Source organism: Canis aureus, chromosome 25 (assembly GCF_053574225.1).
Source record: "Canis aureus isolate CA01 chromosome 25, VMU_Caureus_v.1.0, whole genome shotgun sequence".
In the NCBI taxonomy this organism is placed as follows: domain Eukaryota; kingdom Metazoa; phylum Chordata; class Mammalia; order Carnivora; family Canidae; genus Canis; species Canis aureus.
In genome coordinates, this window is record NC_135635.1 from 24,649,269 (window position 1) to 24,673,060 (window position 23,792).

Genomic DNA, 23,792 nt, shown 5'->3' on the forward strand with positions numbered 1-23,792 from the left:
AGCATTTTCACCTTTCCTGAACAAACCCAAACTTATCTCAACCACCTGTCCCTCTTTAAGGGAGCCCACAAGTTGCCTCAGGGAAAAGGCAACTTTTCCCCATCTCCAGGCCTGGGATAGACCAAAATCTGTCCCAGCTGAAGATTTTCATTAATGTGCTGCAGAAGTGAACACTTGGAGTGCTGAGTCACTGACCTCCTCAGCAGTCACAGTGGCTAGGTTGCCTGAGTCCATCATAGTCCTCAGAATCAGCCACTTCTAGCTCCAAGCCTTCTAGCCCCATTCTTGCCCTTGGATATTATCAAATATTTTCATATCAACTGTGTGCCATGATGTGGAGGAAAAAGTGGGGCTGCTGATAAGCCCCTGCTATGCCAGTAATTTATTTAAGAGCCCAAACCTAAGCCAATAAGTTTATGAGCTCATAGCATTTGAGGGGGAACTTGGCCTGGGGTGAACTTGTCATCAAAAGAACATCTCTATCTCCCTATCTCTCTCTCTCTATTCCTAGACGTGAACAAGGAAACATGTGCTTCTACTTCTACTTATAGTCACTTTGTGACTCAAAGTAACCAACCAGAGATAAGCAATAGACACACAGAGAATGATACAGAAATAGACCTGGAGACCTGATCAGACCATACCTTCAGCCCATTCTTCCTGTCTGGACTTTCAACTACAGAAACTTAAATTTTTCCTTATTTTAAACTTATTGGAAGAGCACTTGGGTGGCCCAGTGGTTGAGCATCTACCTTTGGCTCGAGTTGTGATACTGGGGTCCTGGGATCAAGTCCTGCATCAGGTCCCCCACAGGGAGCCTGCTTCTCCCTCTGCCTATGTCTCTGCTTCTCTCTATGTGATTCTCATGAATAAATTAACAGTCTTTTTAAAAAAAATAAAATAAGCTTATTTGAATTAAGGTTTTGGTTACCTATATCTCAGTGCATCTGGACAAATCTAGTAGCTTTCCCAGAACCATAGAGGCAGGAGAGAGAATTCACTGTTAACAGGCTTAGCTTAATCAAGGGTCACTTCTAGAATAGGGAGGAAGTCAGCTTCATCTAAATCATGTGGCTAAAATGTCCAACCATAATATGGTTGAAATAGTATAATTTTTAAATAATACATTATTTTATCACTTTTTCAATTAGTGAAGGAAAACATGGGCTGGAAGAAATACTTATTACAGCATGTCTGAAAAATATTGGGAGGAAAAGAGTTAACACTATTTTATTCTTGAAATCTTGTTCTCTAATGAACTGGTCTAGTTGGTCTCCTTAGAGATTACAGCACCAGATCCATTAAAAAATAATACACAGAGTGAATGTCTTTATTTATATAGGTATAACAGTTGTTTCTCTGGCTATTAACCTGGGAAAGGACATTCAAGGCAGTAAAACAACTGTTTAATGGCAGAACAAACCAACCAACAAATACTGAGCCACGAGCAGCACATTTGATATAATCCAACTTGGCCCCCATCCTCAAGCCACTTGTTCCTGCTCAGGCATATGAGGAATAGGGGCCTACCATGCAAAAACAAATAGACACCATGCTGCTCTAGGAAGGAAGATCCAGCAGAAGCCACGAACTAGCTATTCACAGACAAATTCAGCCCACAGATATATCTTACTTCACGTGTATGGTGTAGATCACTAAAATTTCATCCTTGTAAGGAGACCATTCTTAAACTGGCCAATTTAGTTTCTCCTTTTTCAGGGAGCCCAAACTACAGCTTTCATGTGTACTTCTTTATTTGATTTTGACCTCAAGCCCTGTAAACAATATAAAGCAATGATCATTACCCTTTTGAAAACTGAGAACATGGGACAGAGTAGTGAAGTGGCTCATGCATGGTCCTATTTCTCAACAGGAGAGGTCAAACCAGAAGTGAGCCCTGCAGAATCCTACCTATTCCATTACTTTCTGCTCACTGAATCATGCCATGACTATCCACTCTGCTCCCCACTTAGAACTACTGTACTGCCATTATTACTCTGTCTTTAAGTAGTGATGCATAAGGACAAAGAAAATGAAACTGTGATTTTTTTAAAAGCAAACAGTGACAAAAGTTTATGCTCTTTCTGAAATCCTCTTGATTCAATAATAAAACACTAAAGCCTATAGATGAGTCATCCTTAACATGTGAAAATAATGTTCAAGAAACATTTTATAGGGACAAGTGCGTTAACTTACATTTTTATTAGTGGTGTCAAATTTGCCTTGACTTACTATTCTTTTCCACCTTATCAGAGGCAATGGCATGGAATAGTTTAGGGGCACAGTTTAAGGTGTAACCTGACAGTATTACCCATTTAACATAATGGTTTAATAGATGTGACCAATCACCAGTGTGGCATTAAGCAAATTTCTGAGCAAAGATGAGTTAGAAAGGGAATAAAAATTAATTAATATGTATTTAAGTTTGGGGAAAATTAAAAGAAAAAAAAAACAACAGTCATTCACAACAACATTTGTTCAGAACACTGAGGCAATTACTACCTGACCACTGATGGCTGCATGGGCCATAGAAAGAAGACAGGCCACTGAGAAAGGTCAGGATGTAGGTCTTAGATTTCAATTATATCTCAGTAACACTGTCATTTTATACTGAGTGGAGGGCATTGGCTAGAAAAGACTACTAGGTTAAAGATTAATTCTAATACAAAAAAGAATTCCACAGAATTAACAAACTATCCAATTTTAGCTATGATTTCTAAGACAGTTTCCTTCTGTGACTCCGCATTCAAAGATCCATAAAGCAGCCTTTTTTGGATTTATTTCACATTCCTCTAGCAGATCCCACAGTGTTCAAAGGAGCGACAGCCAGAATTGGCACAGTGGTTTCCGGTATTTTCCTTGTATCTGAGGAGAAACAGGTTGTAAAGGACTAATCAAATGCTGTCCTCACAAGAGCAAGAGACAGAGATGCGGGGAAGGAAGGCACTTCCTGCCAGTCTCCACTCCCCCTCCACCGGCCCTCATGCACCTGCAGTGACCCCCAAACCCCAGAGGCTGGAATCAACATGGAGAGAATCCAATTAATATTTGTGAGTAGACAAAGTAAAATCTTCATAAAATATAAGAGCAACCTGGATTCATGCTTTTTAGTGGGGAAAAAATCATTAGGATAATTGACTAATATATGACAAGCTGCAGCTGGTTTGCCTCCTGCTGAATTCTGGGTTTGCCCCGTGCAGAGAAAGCCCCAAGAACTTGTTCAAATATGTCACTCATCTCTCTTGTGACAGTTTTCACTAAATAGTTGGGGTAGAGAGGCTCTGAATGGTGCTTTAATTTTTTCCATCAAGTCACTCTGCATTTGCAAAATAGAGTTACTTTCAAATGAGTGGATTTTAACTTTTTACTGAAAGTCATAGAGAACTACAGCCTGGGGAAAATGTGACATCCCTGGAATTAGTCTAGCAACTGAAGGGGTGTCATCCAACCCTTTCACACCTGTTTAGAGACACTATGATCCCCTGGGAATAGAAAGAGAGGCAGTATAGAGGCAAGCTCAGGGGTTCCCTTCCCCATAACCACAGATGAAAACCAACAGGGTGTGGAGGCCTGATGGAGAGGGCAAGACTATTACAGCTTTGAAAGGCATAGGGTTGACTATGAATATTAGGACAATGAAGAAAAGGGAAGAGAGAAGAGTCACACTAAGGAACTGGGGGCCCCATTGTGAGGTCAGCTAAAATCCCGAAGATTGTCCATGTTCCACTGAGACCTAAAATTTGGAGATAAAATGTATTTATGGGGGAAGAGTACAAAAATAATAACTCCACTGTGCATGACCAAAGTGTGGAAATAAGCCTGGAGTACTGCAATCCAGTGTGTCCCCACAAGCTGAACTGGAAGAGCTAAGCTAGGAGTATTGGTACAGCAGGGAAAACTGCTTTTTTTTTTTTTTTAATTTGCAACCCATCACAGACTAATACTCTAGTAAAATAAATTTACAATGAATTATTAGAAGAAAAAAAAAGTATGTGCTTGGATGCTGTGACAATTCCAGAGTGTGAATTGCTTACTCTTGGTTTCTCCGCTGATCTCATCTCAGACCAGGAACACAAGAGTTCAAAGGTGGGCACTGGTCTATGGACCACTTTGAATGGCACTGGCTCACTCCACAGAGACTGGTCACAGAGGGTTACACATGCAAGGCATCCTTCCACTTGGCAGATGTCAGCTTCCAAGGATACGCTGTTCAAAGGCAGAAATTGTGGGTCCCGGTTCCTAATAAAAGGCTGGGTGCTGGCAACAGAAATACAGCTTTAAAGTTGGGGAAGGTGGTGGCACAGAAGTTGAAGGCAGGCAGGAATTTGTTAAGCACAATGATACACAAAATCTAGTCAAGTGACCCAAAAATAGTCAAGTTTCCGTGAGGAGCTAAGAAGAGCAGGCACGAAGCATAAATCATAGGTGAGCAAAGAGAAGAGTGCCCACAATGGCAAGGACAGGGGCAGGAGGCAAACAATGGCCACTGAGAGTGCTGGGTGGCAGCTGTATCTAGTTCCCATCAGAAAGCCACAGTCGGAGCCCCCCTGACTCAGAGCAGAGTAGCACTGCCCAAGGCCCTGCAGAAATGAGGACACCACCATCAATACCTGTCAGGAGGCTGAAATGAAGGCTCTGCTCATCACAAGAAGTTACCCACCATTGCCCTGCATCTGTTCTCCTGATATCTGGAGTCACATGCTGTCTCTTAATTTTACTTATGTGTTTTGGAAGCTTCGCAGCTTCTCCGTTTATTAAATCTTCTTTCTGCTTCTTCCCAGAAGCATCTCTTTAAAAACACATAAACAGTTCAATGTGAAAATTAGCTGTGGTTGATTTATAATTCATTCTGGAAGAGCAGCTTTTAAAAAGACAGAGGGAATTAAGCAGAGAGTTAGGCTTGAGATGTACGTGCCTCCCTCGGCTTTTGAATTAGATGTGTTTAATGGGAATGTGGACACCAGGGCTAGAGGTAGTGGATAAAATCTATTGGGCCTGCTGATACCAAACATTCCAGCTGCGAGTGGAATTCATTTTGGAAAACACAAAGCGAATGAGCCTGGACAGGCTTTGAAGCTCCGTTTAAAAAGACCTGGCCTCTCCCTTACCTTCACCGGTCCACCAGGTTATCTCTTCTGTGCAAACACTGATCTTTCTTCAAGAGGAGCTCAAATCCCGAAGCCCTTCATTATAGCCAGCGGTGAAAAGTAATTTTGAAATGTTCACTATGGTCCCTACTGAGGACCCCGCACTCCTTCCAAACATTGGCCAGTGGGGTTCTCCACCCGGTTAGCAGGTGAGGCTCCCGCAGCCCCACAGGAGGATGCTCTGGCCCTAGGCGGAGAGCTAAGACATCGAAGGACGCCCAGAATTCAAAGGCTTGAGTGACAGACGAAGTCTGCGTTGTTCCTTCATCTACATTGTTTTAAGTGGTGTTAGCAAAACTAAGAAAGCCCACGGAGAGCAAGTTTGAGCAGATTTCTGTCGGGAAAAGAGAAATCAGGCTACAGACAAGAAGGTGAGAGGAATGTCACAAAAAGTGACTTTAAAGAATCTGTTTCAGCAATTCACCTTTGATTAGACTAAAAACACTTCCAACTGCTATGCATGAGGCAGTTCCTGACAAATATATCTATTTTATTTTTAAGAGATTCAAGATTATTTTAGAAGACAAATCAGTATCTGCAAGAAAAAGAAAAAAAAACTGCTTCTATAATAGGGCCCTGCTTTCATATCTTTGGTTCAGAAGAATAGCCCCAAAGGATTGCACTCATGGTTCATGCAGTCCATGACTGGGAGTTTGATAATGACCCTCAAGGACATGCCTAAAAGACCTTGCATGTGCTATTTGAGGTCACCCCCAAAGGGCAGACTGGTCCCAGCTTCTCCAAAGAACCACTGGGAAAAGTACACACCCCCTATTGGAGTCCACTACCATCTCTTGGTGATTCACACATTTAAAAGATTGTTTTCTTATCCAAGTAGTAATTCTGATTCTTATGTTTACTTTTTTTAATGTTTTGAGAAAAACAAGTCATTTTTTTACCTTATAGATTCCTTTCCAGAATTTATCAATTTAAACCATGTCCCTTTCAAACCTTCAACTCTCTAGGATTTAAAAAAACAAAAAGTGTTTTTAATTTCTCTACACATAGCATCTATCTTTTCATTGAATTGCCCTTTTATAAAACTTTTCTAGTTATGGTACTCAGAAATTAAATATACGGTTTAACATCATGACCTCCATCTTATTAGCTGTATCCTTTGACACAGTTCTTATTTTACAGTTGATAACTCCCTCACACTGCACTAGTCCTCATGTCCTATAAGCAATCTACTGTCCCTCCTGAATACTTCACACACACACCCTGCCGCCCTGTCCTAGGCACCTTCATACACAGTATTTCTGTTAATCCAGAAACATTACAGCCAGGCATATTTTACCATCCTAATTTCACAGTCAAGGAAACTGAAGTTCTTTTTTTTTTTTAATTTATTTTTTATTGGTGTTCAATTTACTAACATACAGAATAACCCCCAGTGTCTAATAGGCAAAGTATATTGACCAAAACTACATGGCTAGAAGATGTATAGTCATGATGTTAAATTAGGTCTTCTGGTTTCTTCACTTCTCTTTTCTTTATCACATAAAGGAAACTGAAACACGAACAACTTGATAAATAACTCTAGAAAAATGTCATGACACTGCTAGCCAGATCAAAGATCAAAAACTAGAATAGTGCCATCATGTGCCCCTCCAATGATCACTCACATCTTTTCTCTCCAGAGTAAGCATTGCCTTCATTCCTGTATTAAAAATTTTATTTCTTTATTGTTTTGTCAACATTGAATGCATCCCTAAACAACACAATTTTGAAATCTATTTTTGAAACTTGCGTGCATGGAACTATATGATATGATTTTATGTCTTGCTTTTCTTATTAAATTTGTATATATGTTGCTCCCTACGGCTGTAGCTCATTCATTGACATTGTTATGTGATATTCTACCCTATGCAGGCTAATATTCAAGAACATGTCTTCCCATTGTAGGCATCTTCAGTCCATGTCATTCTGATTGGGTCAGCTTCTAATCTGATTGGTTAGTGCCAAAGTCCTAAGAGTTTGAACATCACTCTGATTGTATGTGTGTGTGTATATATATATATATATATATATATATATATATATATATATATATGACGATAGATTTATTCCCCCCTAGTTGAGGGACGTCTATCCTTCAATTTTATATGCATTTTACTATGATTTTTTCTATGATAAAAAGCTTCAAGGGAAATACCTACCTCATCAGAGAACCGCTTTTTCTACCTATACAACATTTATATACCTTAACCAGTTTGAAGTATCTGTAGAATTGTGCAGCCAACACCACTAATTCCAGAACAATTTTACCATTTCTTTTATTTTTTAGATTTTATTTATTTATTCATGAGAGACACAGAAAGAGAGAGAGGCAGAGACACAGGCAGAGGGAGAAGCAGGTTCCCTGTAAGGAGCCCATGCGGGACTCCATCCCAGATTCCAGGATCAGGACCTAAGCCAAAGGCTGACACTCAACCACTGAGCTATCCAGGTGTCCCCAGTTTTATCATTTCTGAAAGAAGTCTTCTACCCATTAACATTCACTCCCCACTCTCTCTCTCTCTCTCCCATCCTAGACAACCAGAAATCTAAGTTCTGTCTCTATGGATTTGCCTATCTGAACATTTCATATAAGTGGGATCATATAACATGTGGCCTTTTGTGACTGGATTCTTTCACTTAGCATAATGTTTCAATGTTCATCTATGTCCTAGCATGTGTTAGTATTTCATTCCTTTTTCTGACTAAACAATATTTCATTGTATGAAATATATTGTTTATACTTTCATCAGTTGATAAACATTTGAATTTTCTGCTTTTTAGATATTATAAATAATGCTGCTGGGCAGCCTCAGTGGCTCAGCGGTTTAGCGCTGCCTTCAGCCCAGGGCATGATCCTGGAGACCCGGAATCGAGTCCTATGTCGGGCTCCCTGCATGGAGCCTGCTTCTCCCTCTGACTGTCTCTCTCTCTCTCTCTCTCTCATGAATAAATAAATAAAATCTTAAAAAAATAATAATAATGCTATGAACATTCATACACAAGTTTTTGTGTAGATGTATGTTTTCATTTCCTTTGGATAGATATCTAGCAGAATTGTTGGGTCACATGGTAATTCTATATTTAATATTTAGAAGTATTTCCAGTTGTTTATCAGAATGTATCATTTTACATAGCCAACAGCAATATACAAGGGTTCAATTTCTCTACATACTTGCCAACACTTGTTATTGTCTGACTTTTAATGAACATTCTGGTGGATGTGAAGTGATTTTGAAACCTGCATTTCCCTAATGATTAATAATATCAAGCATCATTTATTTTCTGAGCTTATTAGCCACTTGCACATCTTTGGAGAAATGTCTATTCGAAACATTTGCTTAGTTTTAACTTGCTTTATTATTAAGTTATAAGAGTTCTTTATATATTCTGGATAAAAGTCCTATCAGATATTTGATTTGCAAATATTATCTTCCATTATGTGGATTTTTTAATGCCTTCTCATTTTCTTGTTGACATTCTTTGAAGAGCAAGGCTTTTCAAATTTTATTAAGCCCAAATTAGCAATCTTCTATCACTTGTGCTTTTGGTGTCATTATGTAATAAATTGCTATCTCACTTAAGATTATGAAGATTTACTGCTGTGTTTTATCTAAGAGTTTTATCATTTCAGCTCTTACATTTAGGTCTATGACCCATTTTGAGTTAATATTTCAGTATTCTGTGAGGTAGGGTTCCAAATTCATTATTCTCCATATAGATAGCCACTTTCCCCAGAACCATTTGTTAGGAAGACTTTTCTTTCCCCCATTGAATTGTATTGGCCTTTTCTATGATATTATGTAATGATAAAGTTAAAAGTCAATAAGAAATGTTTATGCACATAGCTTATTGTATAGGCCAACTATAAAAATAGAAAAATTTTAAGGAATACATATGTGTGTGTATATACTGAATGTTTTAATAAAGGAAATACATACCCAGATACATACTATGTAAATGAAGACAATGATAGCAGAATATTGGCTAGAAATATTTTGGGTTTTTTTTTTCCTGTGATTGGGTGAATAGAAAAGCTACTGAGAAATTGTCTGGCATACTAAAAGAAAATTATTTTGTCAAAATAAGACCAGATTGCAGAAAAAATGGAAGACCCATAAAAAAATGAGGGAAGACAAGACTCCCATCTTTGGTGAGAGTTTGAGAACCAGAGCTGATAGACCAAGATCTATCCTTTCCTAAGTCAAACTACACTCAGTTGAGGGGATACAAACCTTAAGTATGTCAACCCAAATGGATCTGACTCACTAATAATGCTCCATTGGTGCTTCTGATCCATTCACTACTAATCCATTCACTTACCACTGAACCCAGGAAAACTGTACAGATTTGTAATATCTAGTATTAGTTATCAAAATCTGAATCCTTCAAGCCACAAATCAGCTAAAACAGTCGTGAGTTCCCACCCTTTCACAACTTCCTTTTCTGATGTTAATTCTCTGAGCAAACAGAAGTGGTAAGATTTTTTTTTTTTTTTGTAAGATCTTTTAAAGACTCCTTTTGTCCTTGTTCACTAAGAAATCTTGGTACAAAACTCTCAGTTAAAAAGAAAAAAAAATAAGAACCTTGGAGTTTTTAAAAGCAAAATGCAAAATAATCTCTAAGAGCATTATCTTACCCCTGTCTGCATTAAAATTCATCTGTCTCTTGTAGATCCACTTGAACAGCCCTATAAGCTCTCTTTCACCTATTTCCATCTGCTTGACTCTTCCAATTTTACAATTTTTGTAAACATAAAGACTACATGACTTTGGAATTCCAGGAAAGATTTTCACTAACAACTGCCCTACCAGTAATGAGACAAACTGATTGGAGCCTGGATAGAGGAGAAAACTATAAAATTACTTTGGGGGACAGTTGGTAACATTTTTAATATAGACTTCTACTAGATAATTTTATTGTAACCAATCTTAAATTTCTGGATGAGATCATTATGTTGTACTCATGTGGGAAAATATCTTTTTTCTTAGGAGATAAATGCTAAAGTATTTAAGAGTAAAGTGTCATGATGTGTATAACTTACTTTTTAGTTCCAAAAAAATTAAATCACACACACACACACACACACACACAAAGTATGGCAAATGTGCAAAAGGTTTTATTTGACATTGACATTGTTGTAGATCTAAAATGGCTGAATATCAACAATTGTATGTGGTTCAACCTAATAGATGGAGAGCATATGACTGAATCTAATTCAAGGTTTCTTAACATTGGGACTTTTGGCATTGTGTTAATTCTTTATTATAGAAGGCTAACCTATGAATTGTAGGATGTTTAGCAGCATATCTGGCTTCTTTGTACCGCATGTCAGTAACACTCTCAACTGTGAAACCAAAAATGTTTCAAGACATTGTCAAATATCACTTGAGGGCAAAATCTCTCCCATTTGAGAACCACTAATCTAGAGAAATACATTTTATGCAAATAAAGAAACTTTTCTTTCAGGGTGCCTGGGTGGCTCATCAGGTTAAGCATCTGCCTTTGGCTCAGGTCATGCTCCCAGAGTCCCAGAGTCCTGAGATCAAGCCCCATGTCAGGCTCCCGGTTAAGTGGAGAGCCCCCTCCCCCTGCTCATGTTCTCTCTCTCACTCAAAAATAAATAAATAAAATCTTTTTTAAAAAAGACACTTTTCTTTCAACCTACAGAGTGTAGATTACAGAGTGTAGATTAAAGGTTTTTCAAAATAAAAAGACAAATAATAATATGATAATATATAATGTTATTTATATTAATAATATTACTGATTAGTGAAATTGATAACTTACAAAACTGATTCTGGCACCAAATTTTGATGACTTTTGTTTTTTACACTTTTAAAACTCCAAAGCCCTGAAAAGTTATATGCATACATATATGTTGCATATATGCATACATACATATTGCAACATTATTTGCAATAGCCAAGGTATGGAAGCAACCCAAGTGTCCATCCATAGATGAATGGATAAAGAAGATATGGTACACAATGGAATATTACTCAGCCATAAAAAAAGAATGAGATCTTGCTATTTGCAACAACATAGATGGACTTAGAAGGTATTAAACTAAGTGAAATAAATCAGAGAGAGAGAGAAAAAAATACTATATGACTTCACTTATATGTGGAATCTAAAAAAACAAATGAACAAACAAGCAAAAAGCAGAAACAGACCCATAAATACAGAGAACAAACTGATGGTTGCCAGAGGGGAGTGTGGGAGTGAATGAGCAAAATGGGTGAAGGGGAGTGGGAGGTAGAGGTTTCCAGTTAGGGAATGAGTAAACTGAATCACTATGTGGTACACCTGAAACTAATGTAACACTGTGTGTCAACTGCATTTCAATTAAAATAATAATAATAATAAAGGACCAAATCTCTTAAAGAACTTAATTCATGGACTTCTCTAAGACTTTACTTAACTCTGTACCTGAAGTATAAACTCTTCACTGAGCCCCTGTGCACTTGAGCCATAGAGAACCCACACAATAGGATAAAAAGAGAAGTAACATTCTCTGGACACATACCACATGGCAGCTATCACTTTATATCACTTCCTAAAATTACTGTTAGAGGTGATTCCATTTGTATACATGAAGAAATGGAAGATGAGGAAGGATGGATATGAAAGTGAGCAAGGATCAGAGCGCAGAATGAGACCTCAATTTCAATCTTCACTGGATTGAGGAAATGTGCTGCTCTCTGGCCTGTCTCTGCTCTAATACCAACACAAATACAACTGTGATTTCGTCATCTTCTATTTTCTCTCTGTGCCCCCTCGTCTCCCTTGGCTCTTGCTTTACTGTCATGTCCCTCTTGACTGTTTCATATAATCTATTCTCTCTCCTTCTCCTTTTCCTCTCTCCTTCCTACCCTTCTGTTTGGCTTTTTCTCCTACTGACCACACCTTCAGGAAATTACCTTCTGTACCTTCCTCCCAACAAACACAGGCTAAAAAAAATAATTCCCTTTAAGAGAAATGCTGGTGCTAGTTGCTAATACTTTTTTTACTTTAGCATACTTGGAAGTTGTCTAACATCTTTTCTTTCAACTTCTTAGTAGATCTAATTTTTTTCTAAATAAAGTATTAGGAAAATATTAATGTCTTGCACATAGTAAGCACTTAATAAATGTCAGATGCTGCACTGTTGTTGCTCTTATTTAAAAGCATCAAATTTTCCACCAGGAGTTTCTTCAAACATGAAGAAAAGCAAATACAGTACAGTTCTGGTAATCACACAATGAAGTTTTCAATTCGACTTAGAATATCGTTTGATTAACTGCTACTTAGTACTTTAAGTTTTGCATTTTGGCAGATAATTTTGAAATTGATTTGCCCTTTGAAGTCTAATACCATAATGTAAGACTAGATTTTTTAAAATATCTGTTCATTGGAGACAAAGACCAAATTGTTTAAAATGTCTTTCTTTCTTTTACTAGTTTCAAATCATTCATCTCACCCAACCTGCTCCTTCTCCATTCCCCATTCTCCTTCATATACTTTATTTTACTTTCATTTACCAAGACATTAAAAATTATGTCAGTATGAGAAGGCAAAGGGAAAACAGAGCAGAAACTTTTCCTCACTTGATTTAAACTTCAAACAACATTAGGACTCTCTAGAGGTGCCTGGGTGGCTCAGTCTGTTAAAAATCTGCCTTCAGCTCAGGTCATGATCCCAAGGTCCTGGGATGGAGCCCTGCGTCAGGCTCCCTGCTCAGCACAGAGTCTGCTTCTCCCTCTTCCTCTGCTTTGCCCACCCCACCCCCACCACTTTTGTGCTTGCTCTCTCTCTCTCTCTCTCAAATAAATAAAGTCTTTTTAAAAATTAGGACTCTTTAAAGAGAGAAGGAAATGGAACTCTAGAGGAAACTATCTAGAGGTCCAAAAGCAATGACTAAAGAAAGACGGGATTCCATTTTGGGACAAAAGAAATAACTTCAATCTTGGACCTCAACTTTCTTTTCCAGGCGGTCTACACATTGTATAAAAATCTTCTTAAAAAAAAAATCTTCTCATAATCAATTTGGGTCCACCAGGATGCGCTAGACTAGAATTGCCAAAGGGGTATTTCTTTCTAATGGTATGTGCACACATATTAATTTATCAGAGTAGAAAAGGCAGAAGAGGGACTTAAAGGAAACTAACACTGTAGTTTGGGAGGGGTAGGAAAGGGAGGAGAGAGCATAAGAAGAGAAGGAAGAACGTGTCAAGAGAATTGGCCTGTATGAGAAACCAAGGGTTAGGGAGAGAAGGGGGTGCAATGGGGTAAACGTCCAAAACCATGATGAAAACAATCCTTTACAAGAGACCGCACAGAGGCAAATGTTTTTTCACACTATGATGTCCCAGCGTGTTTGTGCGTACTCCTTGCACATCACACAATTGTACATCCAGACTGTTTTCCCAGACTCTGGTAATTCAAGGCAAGGACAAACAATTGGAATTCCTGTCAAATTGGTGGGCTGGAAGTTGGAGTCATGGAGACCTCTTTCTTCCCTGGAAATCACTCACAGTTCAATGGAAAGAACACAATAGAACTGCATTCCTGTCTCACATTTGCCATGTTCCCACTGGGAGCTACCAGAGCATTCACTGAACCTCAGATTACTCAATGAGATTGCAGATTATATACATCAAGATTTATTGTGATGCACAAACAGGAGAATGGTATAAAAGTGGTTTGCAAGCTTTAAAATGTTATAAATACTAGATTATCATACATATACATCACCTGCTAGGATTTAGCACAAAACAGGCATTGCTGCATTTCTGCTCTGGCAGAAATTTCTCTATGTTCCTGCCTGAGTGAAATTTTCATACTTCACAGTTGTTCTGAACATCATCAAGAAAAAAATGAAGAAAAAAAGAGGAAGAAAATAAATAGTTGAATGCCAAAAAACATCCCCAAAGTAAATAGTCATTCTCTTGAAATAGGGAGAAAACAGCATTTTACTATTTAAAACTCTAGGTAGTTTCACTCTTTAGGGAAAGATAAGCAAGTTGTAAAATATCTGCCCTGGCAACAGATTCATGAATCACAACAATTACCTGTTTCTTTTGGATATTGGATCTGTTAATTATCCACCAAAGTTTAGATTGGACAGCTGCTACCTGACTTCATTTAGTATCCAATGTGGAATGCTTTTGGCAGAGAATTGGATTCTCTTTTCCCACCAGGAAAATGGGAAATGAATTGGAAGACTTCTCTAAGAATTGGTAAAACATAAAAAAAAAACAACAACGACAACAACAAAAACCCCCTCTAGCTCTAGGTGTTTAAATCTTGGATTAACTATTGAGGGTTCAATCACTGGGTCAAGAGAAAGTGCCACTATATAAGTGGATGATTAGTTAAAGTAGATTAAATATGGGAGAAGTGATCAGTGAGAACTAGAAACGCTAGTAAGTTAAAAGAATAACTTGTGTGATTTGAAAATCTGAATTTAATTTTGTCTTACAGATGAGAGGAGACATCTGGAACTTTGGGTGTTGAAATTTCCAGTAGCATCTGTTCATCCTTAGTCTTACCCCTTAAATCAGAGGAAAACTATATCATATTACAGATATCTGGGTAGAATAGTAGATGAAAATATGGCATGCTACATTTAACATGCAAGTGTAAAATAATGCTATAGTAATTGTCTAATTTTAGTTCTCAGTTCTATTCCTAATCACTAATTAAAATATGATTAATAAATGCTTTCACTTCAATAAAATTTATTATGATGATTTATGGAAGTATCAAATATAAAACCTAAGTTTTCTATTTCTGTTTTTACTCAAGTAATTAACAACTAGGAAAAGCTAAGTAACTTGGAGATTTGAGTCAGCAAACGCCCAACAGCCTGTGCAGAAATTAGACTACCTAAATTTTTTAAATCCTGAAAATATTTAGCATAATTAAACCAGACAAACCACCTAAAGCAAAAATGGGGAGAAGTTTATAAAACAATTGTGAGAGAATACTCAAGGTACGTCTCAGTTATGAAATTTCAGTTACCATTAGTGGAAAATGTTGATTTCCCTTAACAGAAAAAAGAAATCTTGTCCGTGGATGCCCAAACAACCAGTTGATCTGTATCTTAATGAATCCTAGTAAATCTTCTGCAAGAAAAAAAGAAACTTCGTGGCAAATAGGTCTTGCACCATACAGACAACTGGACAAAGACAAATTAGAAGATGCTCCAGCTACTGGGTACAAACTGGCAAAACAACAGAAACATCAGATCAAGATTTTCAGAGTAATTCTTCCTTTCTTTCTTCATCCCTCCCTCCCTCCTCTTTTCTTCTTTCTTAATTTCACTACTTTTTTTCCTCTATGTTTTGACATTTTTAAAGTTAATTTTACAGGCTATTTCTATTTCAAGGAACAGTTTTCAACCAAGTATAGAATTTTAGTTAATTTAGTTAATTTAATTTTAGTTAATTTTTTTCACATTTATTTATTTATTTACTTATTTTTCAGTAATCTCCATGCCCAATGTGGGGCTTGAACTCACAACTCAAGATCAAGATTCACATGCTCTACCATCTGAGCCAACTTGGCACTCCTTAGTTCTTTCATTTTTAAATAGTCCCTCTCCATCATTTCATTATTGAAGAATCAGAGAGGGCACCACTCTACTAGCTTGTTACAAACCATAATGAATCCATGTGATAATTGCAGTTGAGTTGTTTGATTTTTTTTTTTTTTAGAAAATTTTGTATGTATATATATATATAAAGTTTAAACTTTTTTTGATGGATTTCTAACAGGATTAACAACACAAAGGTGTCTAAAGTAAAGACTATCTCTCTTCTCCACCTTATTCTACTCTCCATCCCACCTCCTTCAGGTATCCAATGTCACTAAACTTGTATGGCCTCCTCAAGTATATACATATTACACATACACAGAAATATACATATACAAAAGATTTGTTTGTATCTTCTCTGTTTTTGCCCAATATTGATTCATAATTCATACACTTTGTACTCTTTCTCCACTATTCATTTCATTTGACGGCCTACATAGGCAGCACTACAAGTATGTGTTTACATAACCATACATTTTTAAAATTTATTCATATACATAAATATATAATTTTATATTAAAGGGTAAAAATCATATGTGTTGGCAAGTTTTCAAATTTTGCTTTTTTGTTGCTCTTCTGTTTCCTTTTTTAATTGTTTTTGTTGCTGTTTGCTTCCTACCTGCTCTCCCTCTCTTCCCTGAGGGCATCAATTTCAACACATACATACAAACACACACACACAAATCTGTTTTGTGGATTTCTACTTCTTATAATCATACAATATAAACATACATACACAAAATGGCAAGCATCCTTTTCTCTCTCCTTCCATCGCAGAAAAACACACACACACTCAATTTACCAGAAAATCACTGATCTTGATACCCCAGTGTTAAGTATATTATTTTCAAAAAATTAAAAACAGGACTTCATACAAAGTTAGAACATATCAAAGATTTGTCTAATTCATTAATGAGAGAATCAGCAAGATGGTAAAGCTGCTTTAAAAATAGAATTAAAGGGGCAACATGGTGGCTCACTTTGTTGAGCATCTGAATCTTGGTTTCAGCTCAGGTCATGATTTCAGGGTTGTGAGATGGAGCCCCACATCAGGCTCCCCACTCAGCAGGGAGTCTGCTTGAGATTCTCTGTCTCCCTCTCCCTCTACCCCTTCCCCCACTCATTCTCTAAGTAGATAAAATGTTTAAAATATAAAAATTTAAAAATTAAAATAGAATTTTAAAAATAAAGTTCTAAACAATCATTAGGAAAGGGATGTTAAAATGAATTTGCTGAGTTAAAAGGCAAGTATCTTGCTAAGAAAAAAAAAAAAAAAAAAAACCTTTGGTGTATCCTTTCCCTGGCAGAAATCATTTGCTTCTAATAGAACCAAAATTTGCAAGTTAACCAGTAACTTCACAGTGTCTGTGTCCTAATCAATAGTAATTAGTAAGTAAAACAAAAGTACATCCCTTGCCTGAGCTTATGAGGCAATGCTTCAGTATGACATTGAAAGGACACACAATCATCCTTTTGCCTTATTTCCTGGTTTTGAATAATTTTTCTTAACACCAGGCTGACATCAGTAGGCTATGGAACTGTGCCAAGCTTGAGTCACACCCTAAGAAAATTTAGAGATTCCTCTGGATGACCACTACAGGGTGTTCCTCCTCCTTTTCGTCATGATGACATCCCCAGACTTGTCTTTGGGACCACTTAATTAAATAAAAGCAAAACCCTTGCTGGTCCCCATTAAGACCATGAGCTTTTCTGTCACCCTTAGCAGACATGAAAACTAATTGCTCTAAATCTTTCACATAAAAAGGTCTTCCTGTAACAGATGAGTTTATTACTACTGCAAATAAATTTAATCGTTGTAATGATCTAAAAAATCAGTGCTAATTAGCACTTCTCACTGACCAACATAAAAGAACTTTCTGGTATGTGGTTTATATTTGAAAGTTGCACTAACCCACTTCATTTTTAAAGCAAGGAATGCATGTTCAGACTATTTTAATGTATAAATTTAATGATTTTGCTTGTTTTCACTTTCTTAGCTACACTAGAAGGATAGATAAAATATTTCTTCTCACTTCCCTGCCCTTGAAAAGAGGTGATTTTTGGTTGCTAATGATTTGGACATATGTTTAATGAAAATTAACAATTGATCGTGAAAGATTAGGTAAAAGAGGTAGGGAAAAGAAATGCCTCTGCTAGAAGGGAATTAAGTATCACAGTGCCCCTTGCAAGCAGCCACCTTAGAGTAGGTAATAGCGTAGTTTACCTAAGCTACCTAAACTAAGGTTTCCAGCTTTGGAAAAATTTCACTCACCTGAACAAAGGTGCAGAAGCAGACAGCTTCCCAACTGTAAAAGACACTACCCATTTGAACAATGAGAATTCTGCAGCTACTCACACTGGAAATCAAAGATCCTTCTGGGTTCTAGCTATTACATAAACCTTCTGAATTCTGATGCAACTCTAGAAGAAAGAAGGGGAAAAGATATATGAGGAGAGGAAAGGGAGCACCTGGATGGGTGGCTCAGTCAGTTAAGTGGTTGCCTTCAGCTCAGGTCATGATCCCACGATCCTGGGATCAAGTCCCATAGGGAACCTGTTTCTGCCCCTTCCCCTCATTTATGCTTGTTCTCTCCCTCTCTCTCTCTCTCTCATAAATAAATGATAGATAAATGATAGATGATAGATAGATGATAGATAGATGATAGATAGATAGATAGATAGATAGATAGATAGATAGATAGATAGATGATAGAATAAAAGAGAGGAGAGCTAAGGAAAAGTAGAAGACTCAAGTAATAACTAAGACAAAATGTCCTATCTGCCCTATAGGATAGAGTATCAAATTCCTCAATTAAATTGTGTTAGATTAAGAGGTGATATTTTTTTGCATATGTGAGTTTACTGAGATTCAACACTGTCCTATTTATCCAGGTGAAGATGCTGGCCCCCAATACTGAACCCCCATTGTCATCGCTAACTAATTGGAGCCAACCTCATAATTTCATTCTTTGGTCCCAAATCTCATCTTCCAGAAATATTTAAGTAGTGAGAGAGATAAATGAGGATTTTTCCTGTGAGATTCATTATCACAGATGGGGGGTGGGGTGGAGGATGGGGAGAAAAAGCATGATTGAGTGGAATAGAGCCAGATTAGAAGTCAGAGGACTAGATGCTATGTGCAAATTTGGACAAGTGACAACTTATTTGTTACTAATAGAATATCTCTTCTGGCTTTAGACTTACATGTGTCTCTTCCTCTCTCACTAATAATTGGACCATCTATTGGGCATAGCTTCTCAGGATTTCCTCAAGTTATTGGATATGATTATTGGTTGGGAAACTCCACTACAGCAATTTTGCTGCTACCCCCAAAGGAGTCTTGAAGTTTTGAATTTCTCACCAGATTGAGGAGGGGTGAATAGATAGGTTTCCCTAAAATTTTAATAGAGTCCCTACTCTCCTACCATTCCTAGATGCTCCAATATTAGAAAAGGGGAATTCTGTGTACATTTTTCACAGCCTCTTTACCTAGAGTTATAAGAAACTCTAGTTGTTAGATGAAACTCTGTACCTAGAACAGAAGAAGAGGTCAGAATAATATACCTAAAGATGATAAATAATAGTAATGTAATCAATAACAATTATTGAGTATTTATCAAATGCCACAAATATATTGAGAGCTTTATAAGCATTATTTAATTATTGAAAGAACTCTATAAAGCATATTCTTTTACCAACCCTACTTTATAAATAGAAAACTGAGAGGATGCAAGGATATGAACACAGTCTTATGGCTCATAACTAGCAACTGGCAGAGTCAGGCCTCAAACATGATTTATTATTTTACACTATAGTATATATATATATCATTTCTTATTAAATTATATAGCACAAAAAGTAAGTATGGTTAGGCTTAGACAGAAGGAAATGTAAAGGAGATTTTGGAAAAAAAAGAACATCTCATTCAACAGTTGACAGCATAAATCACAAATGGGAAAGATAAAAATTCTGAACATTTATTATTTATAGGACTCTCACCCTTCTAACGAAATTGGGTCCTTAAGAGGGTTTATGGTTTGCTCAAATCTAAGTCATTCTTCATAAAATGATCATTCTCAATGTGAAGATAAAGTTCAGTGACATGTATAGAAAACTTATTGTAGGAGAAGCAAAGACAATAGCATTGCTGTAAGAAGCAAGAATTTGTATATATAGAGAGATTATATTGAAGGTTTCTCCTGAGATCAATCAGTCAAGGGCAGAAAAGAAAATTAAGCTGAACAGAAGTGTCTACCAAGCAATGTTAATAAATTCCTTAATGTAGATCTTTGTCTCAGCTCATCTATGAAACATGTGAATCTGAAACTATTAGTCAATACTTTTGTAACTGGGAATTGATTTTTTTATATGTGACAACAAATAACTGAGTTTTTTCTTAAAAGGGAAGGGAGTGAGATAAAAGATGGTCCTGTGGTATCTCCTGCTATGTTCAAATTAAAATATAATAAGACAAATTAGGATGAGAGATCTAAGATACCACAGCACACAAGAAAACTGGCATAAAGAGAAAAATTTGACAAATACTTCTCCACAGAGTTATTAAATTTCACAAATGATTTAAATAAATGAAGAGATATACCATGTTCATGAATTAAATGACTTAACAGAGTAAAATTTTCAATTCCCCTCAAATAAATCTACCTAAAATCATACCTATAGAATGTTTTTTATAGAAATTCTCTTGCTTAAGAATTCAACAAATTCTATATTTTAATATGGATTAAAATTTTATGATTAGCTGATTCAACTTTTAAAAAAATCAAATAAGATGTTAAAAATTTCCCCACAAGATATTAAAACAGATATGACCACAAATCCATAACAAAAATAATATGGTAATTTACAGCAAAAATACAACAGTAAAAATGAACACAAAACATAGAAATAGACACAGGAATATATGGGAATTTGAAATGTGATTAAGGTGATAATACCAGTGATAAGAAAAGCTAGGTTGTAAATGATATTGGAAAAACAGGTTTGCCATTTAGAGAAAAATAAAATTAAACTACATTTCATCACATGAAAACAGAATTCCAAGTGAATTAAATATCTAAGTGAGCAGGTAAAAGTAAGAAGCCAACAGAATAAAGTATAGGAAAATCTCTCTATGATGTATTACTTTTTTTTTCTTTATTTATTTATGATAGTCACACAGAGAGAGAGAGAGAGAGGCAGAGAGAGAGGCAGAGACACAGGCAGAGGGAAAAGCAGGCTCCATGCAGGGAGCCCGACGTGGGATTCGATCCCGGGTCTCCAGGTCTCCAGGATTGCGCCTTGGGCCAAAGGCAGGCGCCAAACCACTGCGCCACCCAGGGATCCCCTGTATTACTTTTTCCTATTGCTGCTGTAACAAATAACTACAAACTTAATAATTTAAACGATACATATTTATTTTCTTATGGCACTATGGATCAGAAGTCCATGATAGCTCTTATGTTAAGGTTTCGGCAAGGTTGCATCCATTTCTAGCAGCTCTAGGGAAAAATCATTTATGTTGTCTTTCCCAGCTTCTAGAGGCAACCCATCTTCAACTATCTTTTCAAAGCCAGCAATGTAACATTTCCCTTACCCTGCCTCTGTTTTCACATCTCTTTCTCCCTAACAAACTACAGCCAAGAACAGCTCTCTACTATAAAGGATTCACATGAAATGGCAGGACACATGCACCCCAATGTTAATAGCAGCAATGTCCACAATAGTCAATCTGTGGAAGGAGCCTCGGTGTCCACTGAAAGATGAATAGATAAAGAAGATGTGGTATATGTATACAATGGAATATTACTCAGCCATTAGAAATAACAAATATCTACCATTTGCTTCAACATAGATAGAACTAGAGGGTATTATGCTGAGTGAAGTAAGTCAATTGGAGGACAAACATTATATGGTCTCATTTATTTGGGGAATATAAAAAGCAGTAAAAGGGAATAAAGGGGAAGGGAGAGAAAATAAGTGGGAAATATCAGTGAGGGTGATGGAACATGAGAGACTCCTAACTCTGGGAAATGAACAAGGGGTAGTGAAAAGGGAGGTGGGTGGGGGGTTGGGGTGACTGGGTGATGGGCACTGAGGGGGGGCATTTGACGGAATGAGCACTGGGTGGTATACTATATGTTGGCAAATCGAACTCCAATAAAAACATATACAAAATAAAATAAAATTTAATTAAAATAAAATAAAATAAAATAAAAGATTCATATGATTACATTAGGCTCTTTTGGATAAATCAGAATAATCTCCCCCATTTCAAGGACCTAAATCTTAATTATATATGCAAAGTCCTTTCCATCACACAAGGTAACATTAACATGATCCAGGGATTAGGACATGGACATCTTTGGAGGACTATTATTTTACCTGTCATAATGACCTAGGAGAATATTTTTATAAATTAGGCAAGGAAAAAAACTTTAAAATGTACAAATCATAAGGTTAAAACTAAATGGATTTGACTACACCAACATTAAGGACTTCTGTTCAATGAAACAAAGTTAGCAAATGACAGACTGCAAATATTTGCAAAGTCAAAACCTGGGAAAAGGTTAGTACATTAGTACTCCCTAGAGTATACAAGGGATCTTACCTTATTAATAATTACTTTAACTGTAAATGGGCTAAACACTCCAACAAAAAGTGTTCAAGATTGGCAGAAAGAGTTTTACTTGTTAGATAAATAGATGATAGATGATAGATAGATAGATAGATAGATAGATAGATAGATAGATAGATATAGATAGATGACAGATATTTATCTTGAGCCAGACATTGCTAAGAACGAAATGATGAGTCCTCTATCTCATACATAACAATTTTTTTACATGCATAAGTTATTTTGTACTAATATAAATGAAACAAAAGTTTTTTCAGAAAGATGAAAAGCAATCAATGAATTTTTTTTTTTTTCAAACTCTATTGCCCCTTGAATTTTTTTAAGCTCACCTAGGGTCTAAACATCACAATAGTTTTAATGGCATCCCTTAGCTACACAGGTACTTATCTAAGCCCAGTTAGACACAAAGCAACCTATCAGATTAAAGGGGAATGGAGGGATGGCTGGATGGCTCAGCAGTTGAGTGTCTGCCTCAGGCTCAAGGCATGATCCCAGGGTTGCATCCAGCTCATTCTCCCCCTATATCTCTGCCTCTCTCTGTGTCTCTCATGAATAAATAAATAAAACTTTAAAAAATAATAAATGGATTTTACAATTTTAAATGTGAAATATATATGAGTTGGATTAATTTTATAAATTGTGATAGTTAACAGAGACAATTCCAAATATTTACATGAGTGGTTCTGAAGTTTCTGTTATATGGCAATAGTACATAGAAATTTTATATAAATGTAGTTTACTAGCCTCATCCTGAGAAATTCCAATTCAGAAATTTTGAGTCTTGACTAGAATTCTGTATTTTTCACAGGCTCCAAAAGATTATTATGAGTTGGCAAATATCGAGGTTTGAAATACTCTGTTTGGTTATCAGCTTTTTTTTTAAAGAAAAGATTCTATTTATTTATTCATGAGAGACACAGAGACAGAGAGGCAGAGACACAGGCAGAGGAAGAAATAGGCTCCATGCAGGGAGCCCAATATGGGACTCAATCCAGGGTTTCCAGGATCAGGACCTGGGCTGAAGGCAGCACTAAACCGCTAAGCCACCCAGGCTGCCCTGGTTATCAACTTTTGCATTAAAATTGGTGCAGAGTCAGTGTATACTTTATTAATGGTATTGACAATTATGGCTTGTTTATTCATATATACAGACTGTACTTTCTCATTTAGTGAATTAAGGTTCTCGTTTATCTCTGAAATTCTCAGAAGGCAGATAACTTTATTTGGATGACTTTCCTAAGCATTTTTCTTTTCTTTTTTTTTTTCTATAGGCAAGGCTCACACATACACTATCTCCATGGGACAAAGGTGCTACTCAATATTAGAAACCATTAACTTGAAAAGCAAAGCAATATCTTGTGGTTGACAGTTGTTGCAAATCTTGATCTTTATGAATTTATTTATTCTTTGAATTTGTAATAAAAGATAATGATCT

The 23,792-nt window shown here is 36.6% G+C and overlaps 1 long non-coding RNA gene across 3 annotated transcripts in view; it reads right to left on the bottom strand.

Annotated features, from left to right (window-relative positions):
- The window catches only part of LOC144297094 (uncharacterized), a 174,855-nt gene that overhangs the window by 49,589 nt on the left and 101,474 nt on the right, over positions 1-23,792 (bottom strand). For all 3 annotated transcript variants that reach the window (XR_013364158.1, XR_013364157.1, XR_013364159.1), the window contains exons 3-4: positions 17,996-18,144; positions 15,150-15,351 (exon numbers count right to left, since the gene is read on the bottom strand). This is a non-coding gene — a long non-coding RNA (uncharacterized LOC144297094). The remainder of the gene's footprint in view (positions 1-15,149; positions 15,352-17,995; positions 18,145-23,792) is intronic.